Below are 14,711 nucleotides of genomic sequence, written 5' to 3'. Positions count from 1 at the left end.
GAAAGAGAAAGAAAGGAAATCTTTCCCATGAAAAAATAAAAGTGATGAAATAAAACAGGGCTTATTTGAACATTAAACTACCCTCCATAAAAATGTCAACCTGACTAGATTACTTCCATCAATGCTGCAAAAATGGGAACAGCAAATGAGATTTTGATGGTAGCAGTTGAAAATAAATTTTTTCTGGTATTTCACTCTTGTGGTTTATGAGGTTACTAAAACTCACAGTGTAATTACGGTTTGACACTTTGTATCTCTTTTTATTTATAGTCTTCTAAAGGAAGTGGTATGAATTACATTCTTTAAAATATCATTGAACATGTTGTAAGAACCCAAAATGTCAAAGGGAGTGGAATTCAGTGGCTAAAAACATGGACAAATCTCTAGCTACAGATTCATGAAAACTAGAAGGGGCCAGCTCTGAGTTAAATTAGCACCCATAAGCTACATTCGTAGGAACGCAGGTTTGGATGACATGAAAGATATTTAGGTAACATTTTTATTTATTTCTTTTTAAGCAAGAGTGATTCAAAAATAGAATCACATAATTTTTGGAATAAAAAATACATGTCTTTGTGATAATGATTCCTGAGAGGCAGTATGGAGAAGCAGGTAAGGATATAGGCTTTGGATTCAGACAAACCTAATTCAAGTTCTGGTTTTGTCACATGTTAGTGTTAGCTGTATCACCCTGGAGGCACGGATTAATCTTTACCTCTTAATTTCCTTATATGTACAATGATAATAATAATAACAGCTAGTATGCCGTAGGGCTATTCCAAAAAATTAAATGAACTAATCCATGAAAACACTTATCCTAGTGCCTGATACATAATAATGACTGAAAATATCAGAATTCTTAGAGAAAAATATGACTATGAATACAACACACATAACAGAGTAGTATTTGGGACACCATGGTACCCATGTGGCTGCAACTATGGAAGTCAATTTTTATAAAACAAATCCCAAGATTCCATATGCTCTTGCATTCATTAGACAATACACGGAATTATCTCTCTACATGCTTGCACTCATGGCTCTATTTGGCTTTTCCATTATTATTCACTTGAGACTCCATTTGCTTAGGAGACCTTTGATGAGTCAAGTTTCTAAAAATTATTTTTTTCATAGACTTCTAATATGGATCATATTTTGATAAATGCAGTTTGAATGGAAGAGTCTGAAATTGGATATCATCTCCAGAATATGGTACCAATATTGTTGGTAAAACCTAGGGATTTCTTGAGAAGCCAGGGGAACAACCTAGACAGCAATAAGAAAAGAATATCATTATATAAGATATTAAGTTTCCCTACTTAAGAAAATGTAACTTGGGATTCAACGAGCATAATCAGAATTCAAAGGCCAGAAGAAAATGGAAAGAAATCAATGGGTCTTAATGCTCGAACGGGGATTATAAACCAAATTGGCTGATGCTTAAGAACATCCATTATTCTACAGAGGAAGTTCCTCAGGAACAATGGAATATTTCAAAAGCAGAATTGCACAGTCTTTCAACTAAAGGACTGAAGCAAAGGGCGATGTTTCCATGGTGGTTATATTTTGTACTACACATAAATTAATATTAAGGAAATTGGTGCCAGAGATCCCTGTTAAAAGCCCTTTGATGATATAAAATATATATTAAATACAAGTAAAATTAAATCTCCATTTGAATACATATAAAAGTCTTCTCATACTAGTGAAGAAAATTCCTTGATTAGGCCATTATAACTACACAGTGGCTGGCAAATTAATACTCATAATGACCCATCCTTCTATGAAAACTATTAGAAAACGATTTTATGAATGGATAAAATGTTTGTACTTCAAACATATGGTTAATATCACAAATTCAGAAACAAAATTAAAAGTTGTGTAAATATCTTATAAAAATGCAGCTGTCCTATTCATTCATTAAAAAAAACCCTAAAATAAAAAATTTTGCTTCAGTGATCTGCATTGGCTGTAAAAGCAGCTCTAAATGAATCTCTTCATCTTGGATTTCTATAGCGAACAGGGGTAGGAATATAACACGGAGGCCCGTCATCATCAAAGAGACATGACCTTTGCTTGTCCAGGCGAAATAGTTCTGGAAGTGCTGAGTTGGCAACATTCTCTGTTATCATCTTTCTTTTGGCTACTGGCTGAGCATGGTGGCCAGAGCTAGCATTCAGTCTGCTGCTCTGAAGCTGGGTTTTTCTTCTGTGAAGCTAACTGAAACTGCAACATTGAACTCATTATCATCTCGTAAAACCCCTCTTAGCTAACTGGCTCAGACAGCCATAGTTCTATGCTAAAATCAAAGGCAAGATGATTCAAAGAATTAGGGACATGAAATTTGACTATTTTCTAAAGATCAAAAATATAAGATTAAAACAGTGCATAATTAATTTACATGTACCAAGATAGCTATCAAATTGGCAACTTTTTCAAATTTACCAACAATGTAGGTTAAATAGGGATGAGTAAGCCAAAAGAGATCCCTGGGATGTTTAATTCTTTAAAACTTGGATTCCTATAGTATATTTGAACTTGCAGTTATATCTCTAATGATAAGATACAGCAATACACTTGAATAAACAAACAGAAACATCAAATCTCAGTAACTATCTTGATGACAACAGCAGAGGGAATTCAGGGAATATACTAGATAACTGATGCACAATCTGCAGTCATAAAAGAGCACCACTATAAAGAGAAAATGTGTATTTACAGGAATAAAAAGTGACTGAGAATTCCTGATCTTGCTTCATAAGACATTAGACATCACTCCCAGTGTTAAGTAAAGCTTAAAGCTAAGAGAGAACTTGTTTATTTTGTCTTCCTTTTTTCTGTCTTTCCAGGCATGCTACATAAACAGTAGACATCTATATCTTAGATGCTCTGCAACACTATCAAGTGAAAATAGACTTGGACAATTGTGTGGTAATTGAGACCATGAAAAAATATAGTAAATAAACACATTTTCTTTTTCAGCACCACAAAAAAGAAAAGAAAATGCAAAGTAAAATCAGAGAGAATTTTCTATATGAAAATATATATATTTACATATGTATATATATATTCATTGCCACTTTAGAATATGTTTAAATGTTCTCAGATATTTCACCTTTGAATTTTGTTTCAAGATATCTAAACATGCAGCAGCCACATAATCTCCACACTAAGTTATCACTTAAAGGAGTGAAACATGAAAAAGCTCTTCAGCTATGTTCTGAGTATGGATATGTTATATCAGAGAAAAAATTATATAAACAAAGATTTCCATGAATATTGTAATACTAATAACCTTTATAAATGGAAAAGATGTGGTTTCCTAGAATACTTTGGTAGCCAATATGCTCAAGTAAATGTGTTTAAGAATACATGCTTGCATGGGTCTCTCAAGTGTTCTGCAGAGTGTGCAGAGGCACTGATGGCCTTTGTTGCTACCTAGCTTTCCAAGGTTGTTGTATGCGGTCTCTCATTGTATCAAAGGCAAGACATTCTTTTTTTTTTTTGGTACCAGGGATTGAAGTCAGGACCTTGCACTTGCGAGGCAGGCACCACTGAGCTAAATCCCCAGCCCAAAGGCAAGACATTCTTACAGCTCATTATAAACAGTTTGGGTTTCATGAATTAGGATCTCTTCTAGTAACACAATTCACTGCATGTACAAGTGTCACCTGGACCTCTTTGCATTACCCTGTGGCAATGAAGACTAGGAATAGACATGAAAAATGCTGATATTCTAGCTACTACTTTTGCTGTAATAAGGTCTCTTCACATCTGACTGAGAATATCATCTTTTCTGCACTCATTCATGAAACACGGGTAGGTTAATTATTAGCTTGGGAGTAGGGTAAAAATAAATCTCAGATCTTCCAAGAGGAATTTATTACCCTTTGATCTTGAAGGATGGACTCTATAGCTAATTTAGGGCTCTCTAATCAAGTTAACTCTTTCTGCCTAGTTCAGGGTAATATTTTTTTTTCTCAAAGGCAAAGACCTAGTTCTCAAGAATGCTTTTTTGTTACTGGCCCTGTTATTGGAATTATTCTGAGGCACTAAATAATACATACAGTTTAAAGAAAACAATCAGTTCAAGAACTCTAAGGTGTTACAGGTTATGAAGAAACTGACAGCTGGGCGTGGTGGTACACACCTGTAATCTCAGGATTTTGGTGGGCTGAAGGGGGAGGATCATATGTTCCAGTTCAGCCTGGTCAGCCATTTAGCAAGACCCTGTTTTAAAAAAAAATAAAAAAGGGTTGCAGATATAGTTCAGTGTGAAGGCCTTGGATTCAATCTCCAGAAAAAAATAAAAAGAAAAGAACAGAAAAGAAAACAGGAAAGAATGAGACCACATTCTCACAGACCATAAAATAAACATTGTTTGAAATTAAAGGATTTAAGAAGACCAGAACAATGGGAATAGAATTATAAAATGGGTATATTTTTAAGTATCCTGTCCCTTTTTGCTGTGGGAATGATAAATGGGTAAGAAAGATTTTTAATAGGATCCTTTTGTACTAAGCAGTAAGGGAACTCAATGGGATTTGGTACAACAGATCTACTTGATACTTAATGACTATTTTCGGAAAAAAATCATCTGGAGTCAAGTTCCAATAAGTACAGTACATATTCATAGTCCTCACAGAATGGAATATTTGAAATATTCCAAACTGTTTCATAAAATGTTACATAATGTAATTATGTTGGATATTTAAGTGTATGATTGCAAAATTCCAGGACAATTTCCTTGAAGCATATTTGAAAAGTATATCCACAATACTGCCTTACATAAACATAGTTCCTGTTTACTTCCCCAGCATGTGTGCTTTCAATTCAAGGAGCTGGAAGGGATAAACGCTGCAAAGGAGACAGGGGTGTAAGTTTAGAAGATGAGACACTTGAACCCAGAGAGGCCAGGGTCCACGTAAAACAGAACGAAGTACCCAGCAGGAGCCTTCCCCAGAGTAGTGTGTGTAGCTGGATTACTGAGGAGAGGAAAATGTCTTCAAGGACTCCAAGTGCCTCCCAAACTTCCCTGGGAGCTGGGTTCCAAAAACTGCTTGTAGGATGAAATACTAATGAACAGTTTAAAGGATTTAAAAAGTGAGAACAAGAACACTAGTCTGCTAGCATTCTTTGGAGCCTAGCTATGATCTGTATAATATACCCTGTCTATAAAACACTTATTCTGTGGCTTAGGGAGTTGTTCTTTGGGTTCGTACAGGACTCTCCCTTCAAAGCACTCTGCTCCTCTCCTCTAGGTCTATGTTTATTGGGCCACACAGTAACTTCATCCAACCCCTGAGAGAACCATCCAGGACGGAAGGGATAAAACGGAGTTCCTTAGATCACTTGGCTCAGAGTCAAAAGGTGAACAGTGAATATAACTTTGCTTTGGTATTTAATATTTTTGAATATAGACTCAATTTAAACAATTTTTTTCCTTGAGAAAGCAGGTATTTCTTTTGTGTCAGAAAGGAAATGAAGTTTACAAACTCAAAGGGCATCTCTTAAATCTATTTTTATTCATGTACACTGATTCCACTGACTCATTAAATTTATAAACCAAACACACACACACACACACACATACACACACACACACCACACACACACACCATGATGAGTAATTTATCTGACTGGATGCCCCCAAAACTGATATGGCCTATTGATAAAGTACATTTTCTACAACTGTTTAAGAGTGAATTCCTTAAATATATACAGGTGTGTTTATGTGAATAAGCTTGAGACATTACCTGATGATGTAAAATAAATAAGAAAGGACAAAACATCAATGCAGTGATGCTCTCTGGCCTCTAATTTTGGAACTCCTGAAAACAATAGTTAAATCTTTTGACTTCCTAGCTTTAAAATACCATTGAAGAAAGGAAACTGTAGGTATGTCATCAGAATTTAGCTATTTCCCCTTCTGAACTCAAGTTATTCCCCCCTTCCTTCATAGTCTGCCACAATTAAGCTAAGACCCTAAAGTCCTGGCTGGCAAACTCACCAAGGCCCAACTGCTCATTGTTTGTATATATGGATAAATTCCTGGGGAAGAAAATCCACTGACTCCTTCTTACCCCTCAGCTGTTTGTAGTCGAGTGAAAACACTCTTCTCTTTCGCTGACAGGGCTTCCTCACCTGTGTCTACTGGTTCAGCCTTTAAAACCAAACTCAAGTATCTTCTCTTCAATATGACCCCCTCACTCTTATTCTGGAGACACAGTCCTCCCTGTATGTCTCATGACTTTTGATTTATTGCTCAAAAGCCTGGACCTTGTCCTGAGGGGCAAGGATCATGGCTGACACATAAAAGACAGGCTCAGGCACAAAATATTTCTGTTGACTCAGTTAACTGATTATTTTATTGTATTAAAAAACAAAAATTTCATAATCAAATAAGAGACTAACAACAGTTATTACACTGTGTATCATTATCTTCAAAGTAGTTACTCAGAGAACAAGACATAAACCAAAAAATTCTTACAAAAAACATAATAACACAAATATTTCTTTTTAAAGAACTAATGTAAACCAGTAGTATAAATGAAACAATTAGCATATATATTGAAAGAGTTTTAAAACAACAGAATTTGTAGTCTGGGTGAGTATTTGAATTTCTCTCTCTTCTATTTTGTTCTTTACTTGCATTTCTTTTATATGAGAAATGTGGGGAGAAAATAGCTCCTTGTAGGAAAGATCTCTGGACCCCAAGTTAAACCCCCTGATAAGACTTTCTTCAACTATGAACAATTGAGCCTGAGTGAACTTCACCTTCAGCAGAACATGCCTTCATCAGAAAATGATTCCACATTAGAGTAACAATACTGATTAACTACACTTAAAAAGAGAAAGTCATTCTAGCTTTAGCTTCTTTCCAATGAAAGGCATTAATGAAATACTTACTTTATGTGCATTTCTCTATTAATTCTCACTGCCACTTGTGCCACTGGTTGATCTGTCCCACATTATCCAGTTCCACAAATGAGGAAACAAGGTGATAGAAGAATTAAGGAATTTACTTCATCAGAGATCTGGTTAAACGCCCGTGTCACAGTCAAACTCAAGATGCCTGGCCCACAACCTACGTCCCTTCACCAATACTGTCCTGGTCTCCTGTGATGGGATAAGCTGAACATTCATCCTATGCGCCCCTTGCCTTCCCTACCACTATCTCCCAGAAGTTGGCCACTGCTTGCAGTAGATTCTTTCCTTCAGCAATTGTTAAGAGTTTTCTGAACCCTGTGTTGACACCCCTTTTTTGTGGTACTGGGAGTTGAACCCAGGATCTTTGCAGTGAGCTAATGTGCCCAGCATTTTTTTATTATTATGAGAGGATCTCACCACAACTTAGTTGCTAAACTGCACAGGCTGGGCTTGAACTTGAGATCCTCTGGCCTCCGCCTCCCTGAATGCTGGGATTACAGGAGTGTATCACATACTCGGTTCCTATTCCCCTTTTTAGGGTTTGTACGTATGTTCACACACACAAATACACAATATATCTGTGACCTTGCCTAATGTTACCTTGTTGAATAAGTTATGGACTTTCTAAATAAGACTCTATTTGTTCCTAGATTCCCATACTTGACACAGAAGAATTTAATCAAGCTCTTTGTACTTTATTACCCACTGAACCCCAGCACCATTACAAAGTGGCACTCCTTAGTTGAGATTGTGATATGCCAAATGAACATGTTGCCATGTTAAAATACAATTTTTCTTAATCTTATAAAAGCAATGATTCTCCCACTTTAACACTCCCCACACACACACATCACTGAGGACACTTGTGAAAATGCGGATTCTAAGCCTTAACTCCCAGAGGTTTTAAAATCTAGGATGAAGTCCAGGAATCTATACTTTAAGCAAGCTTATGTTCATGGTTTATATCTAAAATGTCCCCCCAAATTCTCATGTATGTGGAAGGCAATTGGGTTGTTAGTGGATTAAGCCATCCATGGGTCCAGAGCTGAATATGCTGACAGGAAGTAGGGTCTGGTCAGAAGAGGCAGTCCCTGGGGCTTGACCTGGAAGGGGTTATCTCCGACTCCAGCTTCTCTCTCCCTTTGCTCTATGCTTCCCAGCCACCAAAACGTTTGCAGCTTTCCTCCGCAAGAGCCTCCCACCATGCCCTTCCTGCCTTGGAGCCAGCTGACCAAGGACATAATCCTCTAAAAGCCATGAGCCAAAATAAAGTTGTGGATTTCTGGTATTTTGTTTCAGCAAAGAGAGAGTGAGTAAGACACTAAGTGATTTTAATGCAAATATTCTATGGCCCACACTGAGAAATCAGCAAAATTCTACCCTGCCCCCTTTATATAGGGTGATACTCTTAAATTCTCTAGACACTTGTAAGCTAACTTCTGGGACTATCTTTTTTCACCAAGTACAACAGATTTAACATTGTTAAAAATGGCCGTTTACTTATCAAACAAATATTTCTTGAATGTTTACCTTGAGTTAGGGCTGGCAAATATCAAATAGGTAGAATATCAGTCATTTCTATCCGGCCCCCATACATGCATTGCCCATGATAGACATCATTTACTCAACAGGGCTTCCTTGTGTGCTGAGCCTAGATCTATCACTGTGAAGCCACTACCAATTAATCTTATAGCAATAGCTAGGACATGGCCATAAAGTCCTTGCTCACAAGGCAGTGAAATAGGAAGAAAAAGTTAAGTGATGACTGGGAAATACTGAGATTACTGGGGGAAATTTAGAGTTACCTCCTTCCTCAACAGGTATCTATACCACTTCTCCAGCATGGTGGTAGGCTTGTTGCTATCCCAGGCCAGACACCCTGGCTCCTGGAGGCAGGCAGCTAAGGCCCACAGGCAAGTGAGGAAGCCAGCCAGCCAGGCATCCTTCAGTGCATGAGGATAAAGGGGCTCTCCCCTCTACTAGTTTCTCTTCCCTTTCTTGCTTAAAAAATAAGCAAAGGAAAGCCAATTGAGGCTTCCTGCCCTGGGCATTAAAAAGTTTGACTTAGGGTTCTAATTACAATGAAATCTTTTTACTATAGCTGTCAGATCCTCCTCTTTCAATTTCTAGTTGAAACTCGGAGAAGCCAAATGACTTACTCAAAGATAAAGTCAAAAGTAGAATCCAGGTCTCTGGCTTCTTAGTTTATTGCTAGTCATGGGTTTAAGAACCTGGCTGCAATTTGCCTGTAAAAATAAAACTGTGAAGGTTTTGTCTAGTAGTTCAGGTATTATACTTAATCATATTTACACATTGCAAGGTTCACCTTTGAGAATCCTTTGTTGGAGCAGCCTCAACCAGGAATAAGTTGACAGTTAACAACTCTACATTATGATAAACTATGTTCCTTTAAAATAGATTAATCTGTATTGGATTGATGGAAAATCACCTCAAAATAGTTATCTCCATGAAGAGTAGGAACTGTGGAGAAGAAAGGAGGGGTTAAGAGTAAGAAAAGGTCAGACGCATCTGGCCTTGAATCACAGGTCCACTTTTTTATGTTTTGAATCTAAAATGTTCCCCGAGAGCCATGCTGGGGATTTGGTTGTCTGAGGATGGACTTTTAGAAGGTGACTGGATCATGAGGGATCTAACTTCATCAAAGGATTAATCTGGTGATGGGTTCATAATTTGATGGCATTATTATATTATTATTAATGATAATAACCTAGATACAGTGATGACGAACCTTTTGGACCTTTCAATGATAACAAATAGCCTACTGTGGCATGTATGCCACAGGTCTGCCACCACTGAGTTGCCATAGGTCTTCCACCACTCCTAGTTGAAGGGAGTGGGTCATGGGGGTATGACTTTGGGGACTGTATTTTGTCTCCCATCACTTCCTGGTTCGCTCGCTGACTCTGCTTCCTGGCTATCACAGTATGAGCAGCTTTGCTCTACTATACCCTTCTCATCATGTCCTGCTTCGCCACAGCCCCATAATGATGGTGTCAACCAACCACTGACTGAACTCTCTGAAACCATGAGCCAAAGTAAACCTTCAAATTGCTATTCTCAGGTATTCTGTCACAGTGATGGCAAGCTAGCACATCTCCTTCAGGTGTGTTACCTTACATACATTACTTAACCTCTCTGAGAATATGTTTCTTCAGATATACAAGTGATGAACTTATTTACCTATTAGAGTGGCTCAGGAGGTATAAATAGTTACTGGGTGTAAAAATGACATAAATACATACCTGACATATAACAGAGCTCAAAAAAATGAATGTTCCCTCCCCCTGTTTTCTTTGCTCTACATGTTACCTTAGTGTTTCCAGGACTAGCAGTATAACATGTGTGATTCACTAGAAAATAAAAATATGAGGTCATTTGTTCAAAATTAATTAAGAATTTCAAAATGGCACCATAGAGTAGTAAACTATGGTGGGGCACTTCTGAGTCACCTACCCTTGTAGACTACCCTAGCCCGAGACCATTTCTTGGATGAAATGGTCTATTCAACAGAAGTTCTTGGCGAGCACTCAAAGTATCAGCACAGGCTTGGAAGCTTGTCAGACTCAAACCCCAGCTGCACAATTTAATCTCTATGAAACTTCCACAAGTCAAAAATCTCTCTAAGGCTTGTTTCCATTCTTGTAAATGGGTCTAATGATTCTACTTTCCGTGTAGGGCCCAGATATAGGTTAAATGCTATTAAAGCAGGAGAAATAACTAACTCAGGACCTAGTATGGAGGACTCAGACATTGGCTATTGTTATGTTTTTCTTTCCCTCACCCACCTCATAAATCTTAGGCTTTACTAATTTGTGACAGTTTCCATAAGAAGTGCCACTTAGGGCTCAGTGCTACTTACCCATGTCACAAGAGCAAAGAGCTTGCATTATCAGTTATTTTAATGGACACTTAAAAACTAAGCACGAAGGACTTCCCTGATTACAACATAAAATGATGGTGGTGGTGCGAACAAAATTAATGAAGATAATGAAATTTATAGGCAGGATTTGTTTTCGAGCACTTTTGCATCATGTCATTTGATGTCCCCTTCAACTAAGACACTCTGTCTACAGAGCATATTACCATCTCCAGTTTAGAGCTGAAGAAACGAAGGTTCCAAGACATTTAGTAATTTGGCTCAAAACTCACACTTATCTCCTTCCTAGTCCATGCTGCTTCTGGCTCTATCCACAAATATATAGTCAAATCAGCAGTCACATGTGTGTCTCTCCTATTTGTGAGTATAACTGCTTTCCTATTTCAAACAACAAAAGCTGTACAAATAATTTCACATGGTTTTCATTAAAAAATAAAATTGGACAAGGAAATAAATAACTCATTTTAAATTTAAGCAGCTTGATGGAGCCTGGCAAAATTTTTAAAGCTTCAAACTCTATCTTTAATTATTCACAAAGCCTGTATGTTATGCCTAGTAAAACTTATGTCATCTTCATTAAAAGCTACTGTCATCTATGGATAGTCATCCAGAGTGAAAGAGCCACTAGGGAGGCTGAGGCAAGAGGGTCACAAGTTTGAGCCCAGCCTGGGAAGTTTAATGAAACTGTCTCAAAATAAAAACTAAAAGGCTCAAGGTGTACATCAGTGCAAGTACTCTGGGTTTAACTTTTTGTACTAGAGGGGATGGAGGTGGGGGGAGACAGGGATACAGAGAGAGACAGAGAGAGACAGAGAGAGACAGAGAGAAACACAGAGAGACAGAGAGAGAGAGATTGAGATTAATGAGGAATTATGCTCAGCTGAGTTTGGAATAGTCTATGTATTTCATCTGGGCAGTAATTATGAAAGCTGCCATCTACCCATCCTGTGTTGGAGGTGGAGCAATTAGCAGAAGGAATAGTGAAAAGCACCAAGCCAGGCTTGCACTGTCTCTCTGTGAACTTTTACATAAGAAAAACAGGTTCCTTTTTTTTACTTCCTTTTCTTTGGGGCTCCTAATATTCCAGCCCCAGCTGAAAACTTAGACTTCTGGCTTGGTTTTTTACAAAATGGAGGCTAGAAAAAGGATTGATATCAATTCACCATTCTTTCAGCTGCTGCTGAGGAGTTCTCACCTCTTTGGCTTCCACTTAACTTATTTTGTGAGACTTGGTCCTTTTGGGGCCTCCTGCTTTAAAGGCTTCAGGCCTCACCACTCAACCTCTTTCAGAATCCTCAAGAATCTAACAGTGATGGGTGATACAGAAAGTAGTTTCTAAACATAGCTACCATCAATTTTTCCCTTCCCCATATGTACATGTTACTCATCCTTGGTGAGGAGGGGTCCATTTTCCTCCCATTTAAATCTAGGGTGACCCTTGTAACTTGCTCTGACCAACAGAATATAGAAGAGGTGGAGTTCCCAGTCCTGGGACTTTTCTCCCCCAGTTCTGAAAACTGAACTCAGGGCCTTTGCACTGACCTACAGTCTCAGCCCTTTCATTGTTTCACCTGTGAGACAGGGTCTCCCTCACTTGCTAAGTTGCTCAGGGCTTCAATTTGTGATCCCCTTGCTTCAGTCCCTTCCACGGTTCTGGTTTTATAGGCATTCTGGGGCTTCTTAGCCCAAGGCTGAGAGAGGATTAGAAGCAGCTGTTTCTTCCCTTTTTGAAGATAGCTGCTTGTTAGAAGTCTGAATACCCTAAAACCACCATGCTGTGAGGAAGCCCACAGTACTTACAAGGTGGGGCCATGTGAGAAGCCCCAGGTCACTAGATGACTGAGTTATTACTTCTTGGGGCTCCCATTTAGCCCAGCCACCACCTGAATGAGACCGACTGACCCCCCGTGAGTGCTAAGTGGAACAAAAACTGTCCAGCCGTCCCTACCTGCAGTCCTAACCCTTAGAATTATAAGAAATATTAGATCATTGTTATCTGGAGCCACTAAGTTGTGGGATGATTTGCTATAGCACAATAAACAACTGAAATAGCTTCAGAAGGGTGAGTGCTAGTGAAAAGGAGAGGTAAAGAAAGAGAAAGGTAACCATTTCTCCTGGCTCTCATTGCTCGAGCATTAGAATTTCCTAAAAAAGTGGAACTCACAACCAGTACTTCCCCAGCAAAGTAAATTTTGCATGCCCGTGAATTAACTTGCAATGTACATTTGGAACACAACTTGTTCAGAGGTTGGCAATTTATCAGTGAACTTCAGCTGTCATTCTTGACCTATTTGTGACATTAAATATCAATGATATTTTATGTCAGACTAAGGATTTGTGAAACAGACATATAATACCAAGTCAGACCTAAGCAATTCCAAGAAGGTGAGTAATGGTGTTATACAAGTGTCTGTATATCTAGTGGAGTATAGCGTATTTAACGTGATTATGGGTAATTTTATGCTAATCAATGCTTTTTATGAAAAATCTATTTATTAAATTAGGTTTCATTGTAAAGAAAAAATGAATACCCAGGAATAGAGGGCATACTCAGAGCTTTTACTAACTTCCTCATAAAATGTTCTCAGAGGAAAATACTCTGTTCTAAACCAGCAGAAGACAAGATGTATAAATAAATACGAAATTTGATAAAAGTACTTTCCAAGGACATATTAAACTCTTCAGTGGAGAATTATTTTACTAAAACTACCTGCTTGGTTACTAAGGATCCTCAAAGTATTTATAGTTCAGTTAATTTAAGACCAAGAGAGACAACTTTTCATTTCTGAAGTTAGTAACTTTTAAATTCTGAAATTCATATGAAAACGGTGGTGTGGAAGTGTGGTGGTAGGCATTGGTTCTCAACCCTGAGTGACCACTAGAAGCACTTGGAATCCTTCCATTCCTACCCTTCTCCCCCTACACAGAGCTTTGAACTTGATTGTTCTGGGGTGGACACCAGGCAACAGGAATTTTTAATATTCCCTAGGTGATTGTATTGTCCAGCTAAGACTGAAAACACCATTGAAAGACTATGGGCTCTGGAATCATCCCTCAGTTTAAGGTGCAAGCATTTACAAGTTTTATAGCTGGCTTTACATCAGTGATTCTCAAAGTAAAAATCCCTCAGTAAGTGGCATCAGCTGTACCTTGGGAACCTGAAAATTCTTAGGTTCCAACCAGACTGAGTGAATCAGAAAATGTAGGAGTGAGGCCCAACCTCCAGATGATTTTGCCACAGTGCACAGTTTGAGAACTGCGGCACTATGCAATAGGAATAAAATGGCTAATGACTCTATGTCCCATTGTTTCTTGACCTCTAATTAAAATTCCATAAATAGAACTCTTCTCTGCACACCTGTCAAAATATCTTGTTTTTCATAGGATTATTTAAGTCTAGGGCCAACACTTCACAAGAATTAAGTCCAACATTTTCTTTCTGATTCTATAACTTACATTTTATTTTATAATAAAAAGAAAAGCACATAGAATAAAAATAACCGCAATATTATTTTATAATAACATTATTAACATGTTGATATAGACATGCTCTTTACAAAAAAGATCATGTCATACCTATTGTTTCAAAGCCCAAACTGCTTTTTCACTTACTACATCTTTTGCAGCCTACTTTAGAAAACATTTTTACATATCATATTTTTAATAAATCTCTGTGGCCCTTAGTTTCTTTATTTTTAAAATGAGGACAATAATCGAATTTTTAGGGTAGTTGTAAGATTTAAATGATTTAAATAGATAAGGATAAAGATGGAGATAGAGATGGATATGATGATATTATCTATGTTATCTATTTGTCTATCTGGCATTTAAAGCAGCACCCAGCAAGTAGTCAGCTCAGTGTATTACCACAGAATCATTACAA

At 37.7% G+C, this 14,711-nt stretch overlaps 1 protein-coding gene across 28 annotated transcripts in view; it reads right to left on the bottom strand.

Moving 5' to 3' along the window:
- The window catches only part of Thrb (thyroid hormone receptor beta), a 384,335-nt gene that overhangs the window by 310,937 nt on the left and 58,687 nt on the right, over nt 1-14,711 (bottom strand). For 4 of the 28 annotated variants that reach the window (XM_004857773.4, XM_087181452.1, XM_087181450.1 and 1 more), the window contains one exon: nt 4,151-4,230. The exons of the other annotated variants lie outside the window; for them this stretch is intronic. The gene's annotated coding sequence lies outside the window, so the exon portion shown is untranslated. Of the gene's footprint in view, nt 1-4,150; nt 4,231-14,711 lie in introns of those variants that run through there. 28 annotated transcript variants of the gene reach the window in all.

This window comes from Heterocephalus glaber, unplaced genomic scaffold, assembly GCF_053883595.1.
Source record: "Heterocephalus glaber isolate CG9 unplaced genomic scaffold, H.glaber_assembly_v1.0 deba00001472, whole genome shotgun sequence".
NCBI lineage: Eukaryota > Metazoa > Chordata > Mammalia > Rodentia > Bathyergidae > Heterocephalus > Heterocephalus glaber.
Note: the sequence above shows the minus strand (reverse complement) of the source record. Positions and strands in the feature narration are given on the sequence as shown.